This window comes from Chionomys nivalis, chromosome 24 (genome assembly GCF_950005125.1).
Source record: "Chionomys nivalis chromosome 24, mChiNiv1.1, whole genome shotgun sequence".
NCBI lineage: Eukaryota > Metazoa > Chordata > Mammalia > Rodentia > Cricetidae > Chionomys > Chionomys nivalis.
This window is the reverse complement of record NC_080109.1, coordinates 1,330,363-1,351,845: the sequence shown is the minus strand read 5'-3', so window position 1 is coordinate 1,351,845 and position 21,483 is coordinate 1,330,363. Positions and strand designations below refer to the sequence as shown.

General features: G+C 41.7%; 1 protein-coding gene across 2 annotated transcripts in view; it reads right to left on the bottom strand.

Annotated features, from left to right (window-relative positions):
* The window catches only part of Fhip1a (FHF complex subunit HOOK interacting protein 1A), a 202,380-nt gene extending 181,170 nt beyond the window's left edge, over window positions 1-21,210 (bottom strand). For both annotated transcript variants that reach the window (XM_057757374.1, XM_057757373.1), the window contains exon 1: window positions 20,898-21,210. The gene's annotated coding sequence lies outside the window, so the exon portion shown is untranslated. The remainder of the gene's footprint in view (window positions 1-20,897) is intronic.
* Window positions 21,211-21,483: the final 273 nt, after the last annotated feature.

Genomic DNA, 21,483 nt, shown 5'->3' with positions numbered 1-21,483 from the left:
TGTTTCTCTCCTTCATACAGATATACTTACACGATGGGTGCACAGGCTGTGCCAGCTTTGTTCAGTTACAACCTTGGCACCTAGAACATCATCCGGCACCTAGCAGACGATCAAAAGTTCAGGACGAATTAATGAATGGTGTCTAATCCATTCCTGGCACACACAGGCATGACATAAATGTCCACCAGGGTGAATGAATCCTCCCTCCTATAGAAGTTATTTTTATAGACCTCATAAGTCCTAACAGCTGATAGTCTTGGCATCATCGCTAGCATCTCACACAGTGCTTGGCACATGCGATGCCTTCAATAAATCTCTATGAGACCAGAATACGGATAGGCAGTTCTCTGAATGTGAGTCTATATTAAGGATGCTGTGGGGTACTTGATCATGGCTGACTATGATATGGGACATGGGCAGATGGAATATTGTGGGTCAAGAGCCAAAATTCTCTTGAACATTTTTAATAACACCTACTCTACCCCCAGTGATGGATATCAAACTCAGGGACAGGCTAGTGTTCTACCTTTGAACCACAACCCCAGTCCTCTTCTTACTTTTTATCTTGAGATGAGATTTTACTGTACTGCTGAAATAGGTGTTGGACTCACTCTGCAGCCCAGGTAGGCCTTGAACTTGTAATTCTCCTGCCCCAAGAACAGTAGGGTTACCGTCCATGCCACTAGACCTGACTTGATTCAGCCTTTCACAGGCCAGTTACCTTAATCATTATGTCTAGCCTGACATTCTAGTGGCTAATAGGCAACCTTCAGAATAGATCACTTACCTGGCATGCCACTAGATGCACCAACCTAAGCTGAGAGCCCTGCGGGATTATGAGAACATCTGAAGCCTATAGAAGGTACCCTGCTGTGCTACATCCCACGGGTGACTGCATTGACTTACAGCTTTCTTTTGTTCTGTGACTACAGAAGCTCATGTAATCTCTTCCTCAGTGGAACACGAGTTCATAGGAACTTGCATTTGTGTTCCTGAACCCTTGTCACTTGTGTCTGACTCAGAATAAACAATTTTCTTAGTTCCTCGACAACAGAGTCACTGTTTTACGTTAATATTGGCTCGACCAAAGCTCAAGCATTTTACTAATTTATCTTCTAAACCTGCATTTATCTGCTCCTTTCAGTAGAGATTCTGGTTTTGTGTCGTAGTTGCTGAGAATGAAAAGCTAGCTCTCTGCCGGGCTACATGGCCAGCCCAGGATTCTGTCTTATTTCTTATGGTACATAACACCTCCCTGCCCAAGAAAAGGTGGCCATGAAGAGCGATCAGGCTCTCAAGCTGTTGTGTCAAAGATCTGGGTTCAGGCACCAGCTCTGTCACTGGTATCACCTTAAAGTCTTTCCACCTCAGCTCCCTCCCTCAAAGATGAGCCGAGCTGTCATGCAAGGCAGCTGACTGGCTTCACACAGACCCGAATCCTTTACTGCCCCTTCCTTACCCGTTTTAAATTGTTCAGCTCACGTCAGAATGATTATAAAATACATTGTCTGAACTTGAGTAGGTCATTATTTGAAGCGGTAGGGAATTATGTTTACAAAGCATTAATTCGCCATTAACTTTTCATGACCTCATAGCACTTCGATATGCATCCAATAGGCACAGCGACTTCAGCATGTTACTGCCATCTTGAGACTTCCTGGAGCCAACACAAAATAATTTCCCTAGATGGCACTATGTCACCAAGAAGAGTAATCCCCTTTCTTTAAATGCCCCGCACAGGAAATAGCAGGGCAATCAGGTAAGCGATATGCACATGAGCACATGACCTGTGCCTGTCAAATACATCACGTAATAACATGAGCACAGCTTACCAATGGAAGATTAAAGAAACAATAATAAGGTACTAGATGAAAATGTTTAGTGCATTCCCTTCAAAACGCATGTGACATCATTTAAATCCTCCCCCCCAGGGACAATTCCATCTGGGGGCAGAGAGTGTCTGGCCAGGGCTCACACAGATGAAGGTCAGCCAGGCACTAGGAGGTGGCAACTCAACCACTGAAGGACTTGCTGAAATCCACACAGGTAGGCAAAGAACAAAGCAAGTCCTCTCAACACGTCAAGGGTGTTTCCCACCAGCCTTATTGAGCAAAGCATAAGAGCCTGCTCAAACTGGTATTTAGCAAAGAACCATTCTTCGATAGACCAAATTCAAAAGAGCAGAAACTCTCTCATAAATCTCGACATTATTGCTAGGTACAAAAAATATATTTGCAGAAGGAAATCATGTCAAAACCAAAGCAGCAGGAAGATGTAAGCTTTTATTGGCGAATCGGAAAGGAAACAAAGAGCAAATGCACACTGAGTCTCTGCGGCTCAGGTGCAAACAAGGACACCAGAAGGAAAGGTCAAAAGAACACTTGTTCCTGGCCAGGGAACTAAGGCTTCCCACCCAAACGGCAGCTTAGGTAGCTGTGCACTCCGGTTGACAGCATCTAAACTGTGCTGATGGGAGTACCACTTGAAGATAATCTCCAATAGTTATCTTTACAGGTTCCCAAGGACTAAATTGAAAACATAAGTATGTGTTATTTAAGACACACACAGCTATCCCTCCTTAAAAGCAGCACTGGTTTGAGCTCCTGGAGGAAGGAAGCATGTACAGTAATTTTCTCCCCAAAATCAGCTGGTAAAGGAGCAGTGCCTTGCACAAACGAAGCTTAGTTCTCATAGCTAAGTCAACAGAAGAGCTGAATAAACAACCTTGAGTAATATAACTTGGCAAGGAACCCCGGTTCTTTTCAACTAAAAAAATGTGCCACATGTTGTATAATAGTTCACACTAAGAGGGAATTGTTCTGAACACAGGCTTCAACATCTGTGAGGTTTAAAGTTCTTTATAATTAACCTAATCCCCTATTGCATGCCTTTCTAGTTAAAAAAAAAAAACTCACAGTCTGCAAGATTTATTTTCCCCATGAAGAACAAAAAGTACCAGGATGAAGTGAATAACTTAAATAAGACACATCCCTCCACCACATGGCCAGCAGCAAAACTGAAATTTCCTTCAGCCTGAAGAACGACTCTAATTTTAACAGAAACAGAAAAGTGAATAAATAAATAAATAAACCACACGTCCATAAGAGAGTTATTCTCTTCAAAGGCTACATCCTTATTACAAAAATACCTGTCAGTGCTCAAAACATTTTAGAAGCAACCCTTCTAGGACTGCCTTCATGCTTAAAACATTCTTTTAAATTCTCAACTGCAGCAAATTTGGTCCTTTGAATGTGGAGTTTGATATCTGTAGGCTAGACATACTTTTAGAAATAAGGAAAATCTCCCAGCTGGTTATTACTTTTTATCAAAAGTATATTGCTTTTTAAAATAGCTTATAAACCACAGCTGGTTCTCTGTGTCTGTAGGTTTTGGACAAAATAACCACATAGTCAAAGCATTTGAGAAAAAAAAAAATATTCAGAACAAGTACAGATTTCCCTCCCCAGAAACAGCTCAACTACTTATATAGTGTACATTGGATTTGCTATTATAAATAATCCAGAGGCAAGTTAGCATATGTAGGAGCGTGTGCAGAATATGTGCAGTATTATATGCAAATACTACACCATTTCATATAGAAGACGGAGCAGCTCCAGACTTGGGCATCTTCAAGGGGTTCTGGAAATGAAGGATGACTGTACTTTAATTCTCCATAAACATTCCAAAACCCCCTTCTAGGAACTGCAGATATGGAACGAGGAGACAATCTCGTGATTTCCTTGAAAGCCTACTTCTCTTTTTATAGCACCTTTGTACCGACAACATGTGGGCTCTTGACCAACTCGACGTCAGCCAGTCTTGCTCATTCTTTCATGTCACACATTCATGAGACGAGGATTTACTATATATACACTTAATATGTGGCAAGTGCTATAGATAAAATAATAGTGAGCAAACACAGGTCCACCATCTGTTGTCATGAAATGTCTAATCAGGTAAAAAAAAAAAACCAATTTACACAAAAATATAAATTATAACCAGTAAATTCAATATAACTGTAAGATCCCATTATTATAGTGTAAGGAAATAAAGTTGAGCAGACGCTAACCTGTAGTTAACGAGACACATAGAACTAAAGTGAGGTGTGTGCTAATAGGGCGGAGGAAAACATGATCAGCACGCACCAAAGTTCAGTACGACATCGCAAAGGGCTGGAAGAGAGATGGAGATCCTGAGTACCGAGTTACTGACACAGAAGTGTGAGACAAGCCTGGGAAGATAATCATGGAGGCTTGCAAACACTAAGCAATGAGAATCTCCAAACAGACTCCGATGGAAAAAGAGTTTGGGAAGGGAGAACATCATGAGTGTTCTAACAATGTCTTAATCAAAGACCAAAATTAAAGTCATACAAATTTTAAGGTCATTTTTTTCAATCAACTTTCTGCATCATATTTATGGTATTTCTGTAGCATATTTTAGATAACAAGGAAAAATCAGAAAGGAATAAACAAAACTTAGCATCTCATTTTATGTAAACACTAATCCTGAGAAATTGTGCTGCACTTTGGTAATGAAACAATGCATACCTTCAGAAACACTATGGAATATATATTTCTCCCTTGCTCAAAAGCATTTATTAAAAGTGCAAAATAAATTACCATGATACTATCCATCAAGTGAAATGGAACCACTCTATTTACATATTTCATTTCTCTTGTTTTGCTGGGTGATTTTATAATTCTGAAAGGATGGGCTAGTAGAAATTAATAATCACCACACAGTTTCATGATAAACCATCTAGTAAGCAACTACAATGCCCACAAAGCCTGCGACTACACGGAAAATCATTTTTATATCTATGTTACTTTGATACGTCATCTCCAGTTCATACCCTCAGAATAATACAGCCTTTCCATAAATCCGGCTTCACTGTAAGACTGGATCACAATGTTACAATGTCAGTAGCAATTGTTAAATAAAAATTACAGGAAGTCATTATTTCGAATTAAGCTCCTGAACAGACTAAGCCAAAAAGCAAAATGGAGTCACTTACATCGCAGGTCCCACCACCAAGCCTAGCTAAAGCAGTTTGGCTTACCTTTCAGCCAAACAGGACTAGAGATTAACAGCCAAATTTCCCAAATGGGCCAGTTTCAAATGGCATGATAATCAATCTCCTTCCGTTTTAATCCTTATGCAAAAGAAGTAACCCAAAATAACCTGATGTTAGCTGACCAGTTCTCTGCTTTGCCTCTGCTTTAGGGGAAAACAAACCTTGACATGAACAGTTCACTTCTTCATTCTGTTTCTCCTATATTAAATTCTTTTCTGTCTCTAAAACCAATCTCCCTTCCTTAGAATATCAAACACATTCTATTTTATAGAATAAAGAATGATGAGCTGCCCAAATTTGGAACTGAAAATAAAGCTGATTTAAGGATGATAAATATCACATTGTCATTCATATGGGAAGGCAAAAATAAATAAATTAAAGGTTGATCTCATGGAAGACAGCAGAACTGTGATTACCAGAGGCTAGGAAGGGCAGGACAACATGGACAGAGACAAATATTTGGTACCAAAATACAGTTAACTAAGAGGAATAAGTAGACATCTACAGCAATGCAGGGTGGTGATTAGAGTCTAAACAGCTCATTACATCTTTTATAAAGAACTAGATACAAGTTCAAAAACTCCTTTACACAAAAGCATGATTGAGAAATGTTTGAAGTGCAAATGCTAAATACCTTGATATGATTGGTACACACTGTATATATTCATCTAGTCCCAGAACTTGGAAAGCTGAGGTAGAAAGATTTTGAGTTAGAGTCTAGCCTGGGCTACATACCAAGTCCCTGTCTCTAATTCGCTAATTAATTAGATGAAAACAAATCCAACCAATTAAGATCATTAACTGAAATTACTACAATTTTATCCTTTGACAGAATACACTAAGTTCAAAAATGTAGTCAACCATAAAGTTTAAACCAAGACTCCTGACCAAGGAGTTTATTGAGCAAACAGTGGTTAACAGCACTGGCTGCTCTTGCAGAAAACCCAGGTTTGAATCCCAGCACCTACATGGTAGCTCAATACTGTCTATAACTCTAGTTCCAGGGTATAAAACACCCTCTTCTGGCCTCCAGTGGTACTGCACCCATATGGTACACCCATGCATACAAAATACTCATACACATAAGTCTAAATATAAATAAATAGATAAATAAATACATAAATACATAGAAGGCTGCCACACATTAAGTCAGTCGGGGGTGGCCCACACCTTTAATCCCAGCACTCAGGAGGCAGAGGCAGGTAAATCTCTATGCGTTTGAAGCAAGCCTGATCTACAGGGTGACTTCCAGGACTACATAGAGAAACCCTGTCTTGGGAAAAGGGGATTAGATAGCAACTGAAAACAAGTGCAACATTATCTAAAAGCCAATGGCAGTTTTATAATCACAATCAGAGAAGGGAAAACAGAGATTATTTACACAAAGGAAAGTCAGGGTAAAGTAAGTCGAAGATGGTGGGGGTAGGCTTGATGACAATTCTTAAGTAGTCCTGTTACCTCTAGACCGGCTGAGGTCAATAGTAGTTTAGATGTAACAAGATGCAGGGTTGACTGTTGGTATCTACATGAGGGTTTCAGCATATATCCAAGAACGGCCCCCACAATATTAGCTGACTCAGTTCCCCATCCTGTCTCCTGTCATACTTTAGATCTTATAATTAAATGTGGGATATCTCAGAATGATTCTCTTAGATGGCATAAACTTCTACAAGGCAATCTGCGCAGCGACTCAGCATCAAGAAGGGAGACTGGAGCTTGCTGCTCTTGTGTAAACAGCAAACAGACCATCTACGTTCTAATTCTGGGAATAACAAAAAGAGATAGTGTGATTTTGAGATTTTTCCAACTACAGTTTATGATACCCCAAAAATACAGCTTTTTTATTTGAAAGAAATTCAATATGAAAATTATCAAGAAAAGCATATAAGACCATCGCAAGTCAATAATATAACTTCTAAAGGCAACATGCACTTTTAAATAGGCTACTTTTAGTAATCTAAGTCACAATCTAGGCATTATTTAAAGAAATTCTGTATATGAATTTCTGGTCTCTTTCCCTTCTAAAAACTACTGAAGCATGTGTGAAATAAGTCAGTGTTTAGCCACACCATTTGGTCCATTATCATGATATATAACATGTATGTTTAAGCCTGCATTTAAGCATACAGTGCTACTTCAAAAAATAATATATTCTGATGTGCCACAATCCCTTTTGGAGGCAGTCTATGCAGTGTGGTTATATTCAAATTGTACCTTGAAATCTTGAAATCAACAGGGGTGGGGAAGCAAAATTGCAAAACTCTCAGCAGTTTTGAATTACACACATACATCAGTAAGCTAGACTGGAGGTAGGGTTTAAAATCTCAAGGCTTCCACCATGGTAGAACCACACATAACAGTAATTTACAGAAAGATCTGAACTACTGCTGAGCACCCCAGGGGTGTGCTCACTGCACCGAGGTGAGCTTCGTATGGACATCTCATAGTCACCTTAGAAACAGCCAAAATAAATGTCCCTATGATAAATGTTCACCTGACCACAGTTTTACACACTGCACAGAGCTATTTCACCAAGAGTTCAAATATAACCATGCACCTTGCACACTTACTGCTTCTTAACATATTTAAAAGATGAAAAATGGGGATTAGCTAAACCCTAGGGCACTTTATAATTTCTGAGTTCCAAGTGAAGGGATTTTCATTAATCCTTTACTTTTCAGATGTAAGCACATGTGTGCACACATGTGCAAGTACACACACACACACACACACAATTTCCAAAATGCTGCCAAGAACGTGGAGGGTTAACAAAGACACTAGAATTCCCATCCCTGCTTTTTACAAATAGGAAAAATCAAACACATACCAGTTATAGAAAATAACACCAGGAAGACCATCACCCAGCTCCCAGAGTTAACAGTGTGCCACCTAGCCTTGGTCATCCCACAGTAACCTTCCATCCCCACTCCTTACCCGTACAACTTTCTGTACCTTCATTTCATAATATTGTTATAATTCCCTGTACACACATGCTACAGACATACATGTAGACAGAGCACTCAACCATATAAAGAGTTTTTAAAGATTAAAAATGTAAATCTTAAGTTTAACATTTTTCCTGTTCTTAAAAAATAAATAAAAAGTAGTTTAACCTAAAAATCTTGATCAGAATCATATTAGATGCTTTGGCAAGAAACTTTATAGATGCCTCTATTTCCTATTAAATCAGAGACATATAACATTCACTTTTTTCTCTTTTGGGGATTATAAGATTGATCAGTGAACACAAGGTTTTTGACTGACTTAACACTTCAAAGCTCCCCATGAGCCAGTGGCCTAGTTGCTTCCTTTGCTGTGGGAAGAAAAAGGGGACTGGATTGTGGGATTTATGATTTTAGCAGTTACTAGTAGCCATTCCTAGATCTGCTCTTTCTTCAGGGGTAACAAAGTTCTAACCTTTTACAGCTATCTTTCATTCTATGCTTATTGGTTAGAACTCCTCTCAAAACAGGATTGTATCTGACTCATCTTTCTAGTTACTGGGAAATACATTATTGGGTTTTTCTTTTGCTTAGGGGGTTTAATTGTGTGTGTGTGTGTGTGTGTTATATTGGGACAAGGTCTCATTCTGTAGCCCAGGCTAGTCTAAAACTTTTGGCAATCCTCCTGCCTCCGCTTCCCAAGTGAGCTGTCACATCCAGGTGGGGTTTCTGTTATTTTGTGTTCTCTGTTTGCTTCTTTACAGGGAAGGGAAGGTGACACCTAGCTTGCATCCTCACAGTATTTAGCATCTAAGACATTACCAGGATGTGTATCTCCCTTTTAAAAGACTACTTTATCTACAGTAAGTGAGCACAATTTCTCAACACACTTTTGAAATAATCCTCTAGTTACGAAATCAAGTAGTTGGCCTATAACATGAAACCCATATTAAACAACAAAAGCCAGGATCCAATATGACTGGTATCAAGTTGGGGGAACTCTTCAAACAACCACTTGAAATCATCCACCCTGTGCCTGCTCCACCCTGTTTGACTAACACAAGTCACCTTTTCCTTCTGCATCTGTGCCCCTGACTCAACAGCCTACATATCCACCAGCTCCTTGCAAATAGATCAAGCTCCATGTCCACCTCAGAAGTAAACACACCTCTGGCTCTTGCTGTCAAGCATCCCTCTTTTCTCCTAAGATTGTACAACCCTTCTTTAAAAATGGTTCCTCTTCCCTAATCCAGGAGAATTCCAGAGAAGTCTGATAATCTCTGGCCCTGAGCACGAGGAAAGGCGTTAACACTAATGAAGGCTGACCAGAACCATTCCTGAGGTGACTGAGAACTGGGAAGGTCAGATCCTCTTCCTGAGTTATCTTTGGTTTGCTACAACCATGCCCTGAGCCAGGTGAAGAAAATGGGTGCTAAGAGAGGCAGATGTGAGACAGAGTAGAGTCAGTACCAACTGTCCTGTGGTGAGATTGTGTTTGTGGTCTCACAAAGCTCACCTGAAGATCCGAGTGCAGAGCTAAGCCACTAGTTAGCCACAGAGGCCAGGCAGTTGTGACACACTCCTTTAATCCCAGCCCTAGGGAGGCAGAAGCAGATGGATCTCTGTGAGTTCAAAGCCACCCAAGGCTAAACGAGATTGATCCAGTCTAAATAAGAGAAACAGAGCCAGGCAATGGTGGCTCACACCTTTAATCCCAGTCCTTGGGAGTTGCATGTCTTTAATCCCAGCACAGGAGACAGGAAGGAATATGGCTGGATGGAGAGAGGAATATGAGGCGGGAGAAGATAGGAATGCATGACATTCAGTCTTGAGGACTTGTGGAGAAAGGATACCTCATTTGATCTGAGGATTTCATAGAGGGAAGAGCTAGTGGCTGCTGCGCTGCTTCTCTGATGTTTCAGCTTTCACCCCAAATATCTGACTCCAGGTTTTTATTATTAAGACCAATTGGAATTTATACTATACTGTCCAGTTTGGGCTTCCCTGAGACCCATCTCACCTCTCCCACACTTCGGCCAGGTAACCAGTTAGCCCCTCCCACTTCTACAATATGAGATGAAAGGAACCCTATTACAGCCCCCACGATGAGTCTTGAAGACTGTGACCATTTTTCTGCTTTCTTATACTTCCTGTCTGTACACATAATACTTTGCTGCCTTTTGTCTGATTTTCTATGTCTTAGATATGTACTTGTCACCGTCTTTGGTGGTTCTGCAGACATAGCTAATTCATCTGTTGAACCACCTTTAGATCCCTTGGAAGGGTGTGACCTAGATCTTTAGCATGTAAGTAACAACAGTACGTACCAATCATTACTTAGTATTAAGCAATTTACATATATATGCTATGTTATTCAAACTTCGTAGAAACTTCCTGAGAGGGCCATTATTACCTCCTCTTTCTCCTATCCCCTTCTTGTGGAGCTAGGGTTCAAACTCAGTGCCTTGCCCATGTGAGGCAAACATTTGACTCATGATCTTCCTGCCTCATCCTGTTAATAGCTAGGCTTAAAGGTATATGACATTACATCGTATAGATGACTCTCCATTCTATAGATGAATAAGCAAAGAGTCGTCAAAGAAAAGCAACTTGGTCGTTTACCAATTAATATACCATGCATTTACTAGTTTATAAATATATCAAGGATTTGAGCCATATTCACATTCAAACTGCATCCTTTCCATTACACCCTCATAGCCTCACACAATACTAAATATTGTTTATTAACTTACCAGAAGGCATAACTGGTCAAAGATAACCACCTAGCATGATGATTTCCACTGACCCCCAAAGTATATCTTCTTATATCACTAAAAATAATAAAAAATTAATATTATTTATTTAATGCCTAAATAAATAAGCTATGTGAAAATAGGTATCTTGAAAAAGTTATAATACAATTTCTTCAAAATTGCTGCTGGCAACCTGAAGACTGAATGTTGGCACTTCTCTTAAAGGAATGGGTAAAAGGAATGAATATTTAAGACCACTCTGTCAGAACAAGTTGTATACAACTCCCCTGGCAGTGATATTTCAAAGCAACAAAGAGAGATTTGTTGCACCTGTCAGTGTGTGACACGCCTACAGCTCTCCAGTTGCTCAGAGGAAGATCCCTGTGCCATCATTACACACTAATCGTTCCTGAGCACTCCCCTGGCTTGGAGGCAAGAGGAGAAAGCCTTTAGGAAGAAAACAGGTTCCTCTTCGGAGCTTACCAAGAAGGGCAAGAAAGTCAGGAATGGCAATTGACTGACAAAGAATCTGAAAGTCACTACTCTCAGCCCCATTCAGTCCTATCCTTCAGCATGGTCTCTTCGGATCCCTTCTTGGAGTTCTGCTTGTAGCTCAGTAGGCCAGCAGAGAGACCTGCTCATAGCTCGCAGGCCAGGGGGAGGTTCATGGTAACCAACTGTCCTGATGCTGACCTTCTGCAGCATCGAGCCAAGGGACTTCCATAAGAAATATCCCATAAGTGTCTGTCCGTGGTCAGATACCTTTTCCTTTCTTTCTCATTTTACTTAAGGACTTTCCTACTTTATGGTGCCATACACTAAACTCTTCCATGAAGTATGCTGCCTGCTCCTTGAAGGTCAGAAAATGGCATACCCCTGCATGAACTCTGTTACAGCAGAACCCCCACGTGGTACAGGTGAAGGAATCTCCTGATGGCAAGCGTCTGCTACCCTGGAGACTTTGATGATAGGCATAAAGATCATCGTCACTGTTGCAATAATATCTCAGGTAAGATGATATGTGCAAAGACGAGCCAGGAATTTCCAGGAAAACATAAACTAACTTGGTTCTCAGCGTGACTATTACTACAATAGCATGAGAAGCATGTGGGCATGTATGTGCATGCATGTGTGTCACACACAACATAAGCCTAGATAGAAGGGATGTGTTAGCTGGTTTTACTGGTCCCTGTGATGAATTACCTAACATAAACATCTCAAGGGAGGATTTGAGTTGGCCCATTGCTTCAAATGTTTGTGTTCATGGTGACTTAGCCCATGAGTTTGGTCACAACATAATGGTAGCAGAAGCTCATGACAGAGGAACTTCTTCCCCTTGTGGTAATTAGGAAGAGGAGACTAGGAAGGAACCAAGGACCAAGTATACCCTTCAAAGTCACCCCTAATGACCTGCTTCCTTATGTCCTAAAGTTTCCACCACCTCCCAAAAGAGAGGCCTGAGATGGTGCCAATATATCAACGTATTCATCTGTTCGGATATTTCACATTCAAACCATAATGAACAGCCTTGAGCAAAGAAGGAAAAAAAGGAAAGACATTCCAGAGCATGCAACAGGAGGCTTAAGACACAGAGATGCACAGAGGTTAAGGGTCTCAGGTCAGCAACTCCCCTTCATTCAAATAATAAACATTTCCAGAGTGCTGGGCCACTGGTCTATGAGATATAAAGCCAACTCAGCCAAAGCTAATAGAGAGTGATAGCTGCCCTTCATAGAGGGCAGAGATTTACATTTTTACTTGGAAAGAACTGGTAAACAAAAGACATAACTAAGTAACTGTGCTAGGTTTAAAATGAGTACAAGAGAACAGAGCAATGGAGATGAAAAGCACAGAGGCTGAGCAATGTTTTGAATCTAAATATCAGCCAAGGATAAGAATGAGATCAAATTTCCAATGGTGACTCTCTAAAACTAAATCCCACTGCAGGAAAACTAATGAATGCCACACTGTGCTGGGATGAAATTGGCATAAAATTAGACATACACAAAGTTCCTAGGAGCCCACAGCTCACTTTCCATATTTCTTCTTTACATGTGTTCAAAGTTGCTTGTCTCAAGTGTTATCTAGCAAATTTAGGAAAATGGAGAACGACTTGGGGAGAAGCAGAGCAAAGGTAATTATAAGAGAATCCAGAGAACCAGATGGCACCAAATAGCTTCAAACCAATACCTTGGGGAAGACAGACTCAACAGAACTTCGAAGATTTACTGCATTTTTAATTATGTATACATGGGAAGGGGGTGTACGCATGAGTGCCAGTGCCCATAAAGGCCAGAGGTGTCAGATCCCCCTAGAGTTTCAATTCCATGGGCACTGAGAACTGAACCTGTGTCCTCTGCTGAGCCATCTCACAGGCCTTCAACCAGACTTTAAACACTAGTCAGTTTTTTCTTTAATAAAGGTTGACTCCAAGTTAAGAATAATATGTACATTCCCTTTCTTGAAACAACTTCAAAGAACTGGCAGGTACTATGGGACAATGCTCTTGCACACCGCAAAGATTGGTCCCTAGTATTAGTTTGATAAAACACTGTTTGGGCAGTAGCTAGGCAGGAAGTATAGGTGGGGCGACCAGACTAAGAATTATGGGAAGAGGAAAGGCAGAGACACAGTCACCAGCAAGATGCAGAGGAAGTAAGATAAGAAAAGGTAACAAGCCACATGGCTATACATAAATAAGATTTATGAGTTAATTTAAGTTGTAAGAGGTAGTCAGTAATAAGCCTGAGCAATAGGCCAAACAGTTTATAATTAATATAGGCCTCTGTATGTTTCTTTGGGACAGAATGGCTGTGGGACTCGGCACGACAGAAACTTCCATCTACTGGCAGACACACACATGGAAAGGGTTGGGTCCCTCTAAGAATGAATTAGACATTTCTGCCATTTTCTCAAGATTGGGAAGGCAAAGGTCTTCATTTGGTTTTTCTTCCCTCAGTAGAGCTTAGTACTTTTAAAATATTAATACTCTTAAAATAATAATAGTAGGTAAATACACACTGTTCATCTACTAAATAAATAAAGGCCCATAACGGTGGAGGATTTATAAGTATATAACTTTATTTCAGTCCTAACCAGTTTATAACATCACTGGAGTAAAGGACAAACATTTCAAAAATAACATAGAGGCCATCAAACGGCCAAGCTCCTAAAATGGCAGTGCAGAGAGAAATGAGATGCCTTGACATTGTTTCGGGAAAGACAGCCAAGGAGGAATAAATGGAGAGAGCAAGGGTGCTGAACTAGGTTTCGATAATGTGCATTCCTGAAACAGAAGAGGTGGGAGGAGGAAAGAAAGAGGTAGAGTGAGTTCAGGAACGAGGAACAGGGCAAGCTCAGCCTCCAAACAGAGCATCTGCTCAGAGCATCGGGTCACAGAGGCCCCTGTGAGTCAGGGTTATTCAGAGTAACACAGCCAGGAGAAGAGATGATGGAGATAATGGGAGATAGATGGGAGATTGATGGGAGATGATTGAGGATATGGGAGCTAAAGATGATGGAGCTGAGAAAGGGAGGAAATGGAGATGATGGATGGGGAAAAGGACGGGGGAGGGAGAGGGAGGGACGGAGACAAGGAGAGAGACCAGTACTTATAAACAGAATTATTATAAGGAATTAATACATGTGATTATATATGTTAAAAAATACCAAGGTCTGCTGTTGGAAAGTTGAAATCCAAGAAACAATGATATAAGTTTCCATTTGGGTCCAAACCTTAAAGCAAAGAACAAAACCCTAACTCGATGATAGGCAGGGAAGAAGAACCTAGTTACCACCAGACACCACAGTAAGAGGGAACAAGCCCATGCTGCATCAACCTTTTTGTTCTTCTGAGACTTTCAATCAAGTGGATAAGCCCTGCCCACATTGAGGAGAACAATCTGCATTACTAAATCTACCGACTCCAAGTTGAATCCCATACAGAAACACTCTGACAGGCACACCCAGGATGAGTACTAACACCTTGCTGTTGCCTAACTAAGTTGACCCATCAAACAAACCTTTACACCTTTAGTTGAGTCATTTCCCAGCAGGCAATAAGGGCCGTGAAACATGAGCAAAGAGAGACAATAGCAATTAAACTGACCTTGACGTGGGAATGGTCAAAGAGGAGAAGAAAAGCAAAGCAGAAGCAAGATGAAAAATGTCATTATCTGTGCAACAAGAGATGATCAATAGCACGTGATTCCCATCAATACATTCAACTCTGATAGGAGACTAAGGTGGGGTTATTATTTGTGCTGTGTTGCATTGCATGGTATACTGTACAGTCCTGAATTGTATTATATTGACATGACTTACATTGTGTAGCATATATTTTGAGATAGGGTCTTGTTGTGCAGCCAATCTGGCCTTGAGCTGTGAATCCTCCTGCCTCGATCTTAAAATACCAGGATTACAGGTATACATTAACACCTTCAGGTTCTCCATAGTTTAACTTACTTGTTATCAGGATCTACCTGTAGACCTATAAGGAAGAAACTGGAAATGAAAGTCGAGGGTTCCAAAGGTCAGCAATAAAGATGTAAATTTAGGAATTAACTAGTAGAGGGCTGACTCCTGGCATGACAGAATCTAGAGGAAGTCAGTCGGGCTGAGTCAGCAAACTCAGGCAGCAAACACTGCCAACCCTAATCATCTTATGATTCACTGAGAAGGAATGACCACTCCTTGGTGACAACCCAATCCTAAAACATAGTCAAGAGGGAGGATTGCATTGAACAAAAAGGGGATGGGCCAACCATTTCTCAGCTGTTACAAGCTGAGTCTTACTGTCCATAACAACTTTTCAAAACGACATACCAAGTACTAAGCAGTCAAACGTCAAAGGAGCACAAGGAGGAACTCTGGAGGAAAACTCATCAAGCAGACAGGAAATAAACATTAGCTATTAAGCTTGGGTTTTGATTTCAGGTGTTTTGGCTTGAGGTGGGAAGGAGACGGGGGGTCTCACATTGTAGCCCAGGCTAGCTCACTATGTGGCCCAGGCTGGTATCAGACATGCAGCAATCATCTTTCTACAAATGCTCCTGTGAGGGATTATAGATATGGCTGCCACAGCTGGCTGAGGTTTTTTATTACAATCGATAAGTAAACATCAAATACTTTCATGTTTCCTCAGGCAAATAAAGGTTAATAAAAATCCTATTGTTTGAGTTCTCATAAGCATTTAAACTAATACATCATGGCTTTAAAATTTGACAAAAATGCAAATACCTTGTGGTATATATATATATATATGATTTCAAATATTCAACATCTCAAAAAATGCTAGTATTATAGAATAGACAATAATCAAAAAAATAATATATTATATGTGTATCTTTCCCCAACAAAAAAATCAAAACAAGAATGTACAAATGAAATCCATGTCTAAGAAATTTTTATTTTATTAAGAAAAATTTTCACATAGAAAATCAGGGGCTAGGAAAATCAGGTTCAGTAGGCAAAGCGCTTCCATGAAAGCAGGAGGACATGGGTGGGATCCTCAAAACACACAGAAAAGAGTCACACATGTTAGCGCACATTTCTAATCTAAGCACCTGGGAGGCAGAGACAGGAAGACCCATGCAGCTCACTGGCTGGCCTATGAGCTGCAGGCCAACGACACACCCCATCTCGAAGAAGGAGCTGATGTCATTAAGAATGGCATCCAAGGTTGCCTTCTGAGCTCTACAGACAAGCATGCACACACATCACACGGATGATCAATTCCTGAATCTTTCTACAAGACCAAAGACCCTATAATTGATCCATGACAATGAGGCAAACTCTAACAACACAAAGAGAGGAGCCAAAATACGTTCCTGGCATTCTGCAAAACCTACTCTAGATTTTCTGAACTCCTAAACGGCATGTACTAGAATAATGTTCTGAAGAAAATGTTAAAAGAAAAAACCATGCTTTACAAAAGCTAATTAGCAAATCGTCCAACAACGGCAGAGTAATTTTATAACTGTTACCAATTACTTCCTCCTCTTTGGGGAAAACACTAAAACCAGAAAGAACCTGAAATGTAAGGAAATGAGGTGAACCCCACCTTAGAGCTTTGCATTACGGTGGATCCCCTTTTACCTGTCCTCAACCTTGAACAACCAGAAGGAAAGTGTTACTGTCTTCTAAGCATTGAAAGGACACTAGAGGAAACACAAACCAGAGAAGGTTGACGTTGTCCTGTCGGTACCTCTTCCACACGCATCCTACAGAAAGCACATGTGTGTGCCTTAAAGAATTCCAAGGGTGATTTCTAGAGCCCATGATACAACTGCTCAATACAATACTGTACAGCAATTTAAAAAGACACAAGGATCATCTGCGTGCACAATCACGGAAACCCTTTCAAGATACACTGTCACGTTAAAAATAAAAAGCAACAGCTAGGATGGTAGCTGAGGGGAAGGAAGATCTACCTGCCATGTGTGAGGCCCAGGGTGGCATTCTCAACACAGCAAAATAAGTGAATGAATAAGACAACTTGAAAGTTGTATAGTATAACTCCAGTTGTTACTAACAACAGTAAATATATACTTTACATAAGGAAAATAATTTTTTTGATCTAGAGTTTCAGTATCAGCTGTCATATTTAAAAGAAAAATTTTAACAGGAAAAATACATGTACTTGCATCAGGTTTTTCAAAATATATATTTTTCAAAATATAATGTATTTTTAAATTTTGACGTTATACTTCATTAATGCCTAGCTTTCTATTTTAAATGATATATAACATACATGATCATGAATTAATCATTTTATGTTAGTAATATGATCAGAAGCAGGCAAAAATCTTATTTATAAAGAGTAGAAAAATCTTTACAATTCATCGAAAATAGCTCAACTTCTCTTTCCGAAGTCAGTGGCTTCTTAGAACTTAACTCAGAAGCCTCTCTGGTGTCTGTTCTAGTATCAGCATCCCAGAATAAAAAGAAGCTGCAAAGTTAAGCTTCGCAAATCCACCTGAGCAATACTGTCAACTTCTAAATCGTTGCAGATAAACTGTACACTTCTAATTCTATGCCAAAGTAACCACAGACTTAACAGCAAAAAGTATTTGAAGCATTTTCATAGCGGAAATGCTCTCGCTCTACCTAACTCACTCTCTAATAAATAAAGTTTGATAAGCTCTTTAATTATTTTTATTTTATGTGCATTGGTATTTTATTTGCATATATTTCTGTGTCAGATCTTGGTATTACAGACAGTTGTGAGCTGCCTGTGGGTGCTGGGAATTGAACCGGGATCCTCTGGAAGAGCAGTCCTTGCTCTTAACCTCTGGGCCATCCCTATAACCCTAATAAATAGTCTTTTGGGCTGGGGAGATAGTTTGGTCGGCAACATACTTGCTGCTCAAGAATGAGGAAATGAGGAAACTGAGTTTGTTCTCAAAGCACTCAAGTAAAAAGGCCAGGACAGCATCCACACACCTGCCATCCCAGCACAGGGAGGTGGAGACAGCAAAACCGCTCAGGACTGCTGCTGGTTCAGGAAGATCCTGTCTCAAAAGGTAAGGTGAACGGATATTGAGAAAAACACCAACATTGACCTCTGCCTTCCAAAACATGTACAGAGAGACAGAGAGACAGACAGAGAGACAGAGAGAGAGAGAGAGAGAGAGAGAGAGAGAGAGAGAGAGAGAGAGAGACTTTTAAATAAAAAGAAAATCCCACTTTACACCCAAAAACTTCATGAATTGTAAAGGGAAAAATTAAAAGTATTACCCATGAGTCAACAATCTTATATTGAAGTCTAAGTCCACTACTCCCAGAAGCTGGGTATGTCCTAAATAAGTCTCTTTACAGCCCTGAACGTCATCTGTCTTCCTCCCATGTGGTCTAAGTACATGGCCTTAATCTGGCACACCTGAAAGAACTTGTCAATCATAGTACGTAGAAAGGTTTGCTTCTGCTACTGTTTTATCCAGGAGATCCATAAACAGAATCCTTGGGGTTCTGGTCACTCTTGAGCACTGTTCTCCATATAGGTGATTCACTAGTGCTTGGAAGTCAGGGAAATTGAAGATGAAGTTGCTACAACTGTGCTTCAAAGCCAGAGTCCAAGGAGTTTTGAATAGGCCTGTGAGCTGCCACAGACAACTGCACACAGAATGGAGATCGAGTTTCTTAAGCAGAGATCAGAGATGGCCATTCTGTAATATTTTCACCAGATTCTCCCTTTTAAAAGTAACCCAAGAGGACTGAGGATGTCAGACCATAGTGAAGTGCTTGCCTAGCTAGCGTGCCTGAGGCATTGATTTCAACCCAAGGTACTGAAATAAAAAAGTAACACAGGCTAAGGCAGAAATATTTAATAAATAAAAAAAAAGTAACACAGGCTCACAGTTTTACTCCCCAGCATCTTCTATGTACCCCCACCTTGCCACATATCTTCATACATCTGTTTGGAGTTTACAGCCATTGTCTATTAGTGTCCTGCTACAGAAAGAAGTTTGCAGGAAAAGTTCTGAACTAAACTTGGGAGGTTAAGAACTGTCCGGCGCTGTATTACTCTGACAGAAAAAAAAAAGTACACCCTTGTCATTTCTAGTCTCCAAAGGCCTACATTTAAAGTGGGATGCCCCCCCAACCCAGTGCCTCTTGTTGGAAGCAAGAAAAAGCTAGCTCGATAGTCGAGCCTGAACTATTAAACCGCTCTCAACTATTCTAAATCCACATCAGCAATGCCTGGTCCTCTTGCCCTTCTTCCCAGGTAATTTAATCATATCCCTATAAGACAAATGATAAGTGGGACCACAGTATAAAATTCTTAGCAGTGCCATTAGAAAGAATTCATTGGTGCTCAAAAAGATCAGTCTTTAATTATCTGAAAAGTTAAGCCAACCTGTCGGCCATATTAGACTGAATCTCTCACTCAGTTTCGGTCCCAAGAAGACCACTGACGTTTCCCAGCTGGGGACGCTGGCTGGGGTCCATAGACTCCAGATAGCTTCAGAGGTATCCTATCTAGTGCCAGGTGTACAACTGAACTGCAGGTCAGGTATGTACATTACGGAGGGGGTGCTCCCCCTTGTTAATCGACAGGATAAAGGTGATTAAGCAGGAATTATTTTCCAATGGCCTATATAATTTCACCAGAGTTGCTATGGCTATTAGCTGAAAGCAGCTGACTTCTTAATGAGATGAACTTGACAGCAGGACCCTCCCAGAGCAGCCAACGGAGTAGTTGGTCCAACCTAAAGGAAGCATAATTGGTCTGCCGTATTTCCCACCCTTCCTCCTCCTGAGAGCTGTCTTTCTTCAGTTTAGGGCTCTTTCCCTCCAGGAGAGATGGGGTGGTATTCCCTGCACCTGGATGGCTAGGGCTGCAGCACCTGTGGAATGGTTGCCAGCTGATCAGTCAAGCACAGGAGGCTAAAGCCAACCTAGACTTAATTCTCCAGACCCACACACGTGGTTCCCAAAGTTCCAAGCAAACATAGCAGCTGTCGCCACCAATACCTCATCTACCCAAGCTTGAAATAAAACAATAGCTAGTCTACTACCTCATAGGAGTGTTATTAACAAGAGAGCTTTGTTGAAGCCAGGGAACCCACACACACCACCAATGAGAACCACAGCTCGAATCCAGTTTCATCAGAGAATTTAAGAAATTAAGCAACAAAAAAAAAAAAAAAAAAAAAAAAAAAAAAAAAAAAAAAAAAAGAAATTAAGCAACAGTCACCCAACAGTAAATGGTTCACACCAGGAAAGCGCTGCAAGCCCAGAGGCAGGCACCGCCTCCGATATAGTGAACGCCAGGAGGTTTGGCGAGGAAGACAGATCCAGATCTCATTGCCTTTGCCAGTTACTCCTGGGAGACCCAGGCACTGCGGCCCGAGGGAGCTAGAAAAACCTGATGACATCTTCCTCCGTCAAAACAAGCCGGCCCTCTCTGCCCAGGGTCAGTCATGAGTAACGTCGCGAGCAAGAGCCCGCAGCGTCCCAAGCCGTCACAGGGCTTTGAGCTGGGAAGGTCTCAGCCTTCCTGCCCCCCCCCCCAAAAAAAACCTGCTCCTGTCGCCCAGCAGGATGCAGGAAGAAGGCTCTCAGGACGCCTTTCCAACATCCTAAAATAAAATAAAAGCAATACTTCAAGCGCAGATCTCTTACCTACGGGCGGCCACGAATCCTCCCTCCACGCAGTGTCCCCTCGACAGTCAGAAAGTTTGTGCGGAGATCCCGGGGACAACCGAGCTGCCAGGGCTCAGGGCACTAACAGCGGGGGCAGAGTCGGCTTCTCCCGGGCCCAACACCCAACTCCGGGCGCCCGGGCAGTTGCCCTCAGGCGTCTGGACGCGATGACCTCCAGTCCTGGCTTCCACTCAGCCTGGGGACCCGGGGACAAATCACCAGGCGAGAGAAGGTCAAGGCACAACTTTTCTCCGGCGCGTCAGCCCTTGGCGAAGCCGGCCAGGTCTCGGGCTCGATCCCGCCCCACAACCCGCACCCTCCGAGGAGCCTGGGCGGGGCGCGCTGGCAGGGGCCGCGCACAACCTGCCCGGCGACTCAGGGGAGCGGGCAGCAGGCCCCGCCCCCAAGGCCTCCACCGCCCGGGCCACGCCCCCAGAAGGCCACGCCCCTCAGTCCCGCCCCGCCCCGCCTCTGCCAGGTGCTCCCGGGACTCGGGTTGCGGGGCCCACGGTGCGCACGGGTTTCCTAGGTGAAGGAGGCGGAGCCGCCGAGAGAAAGTTTCCAC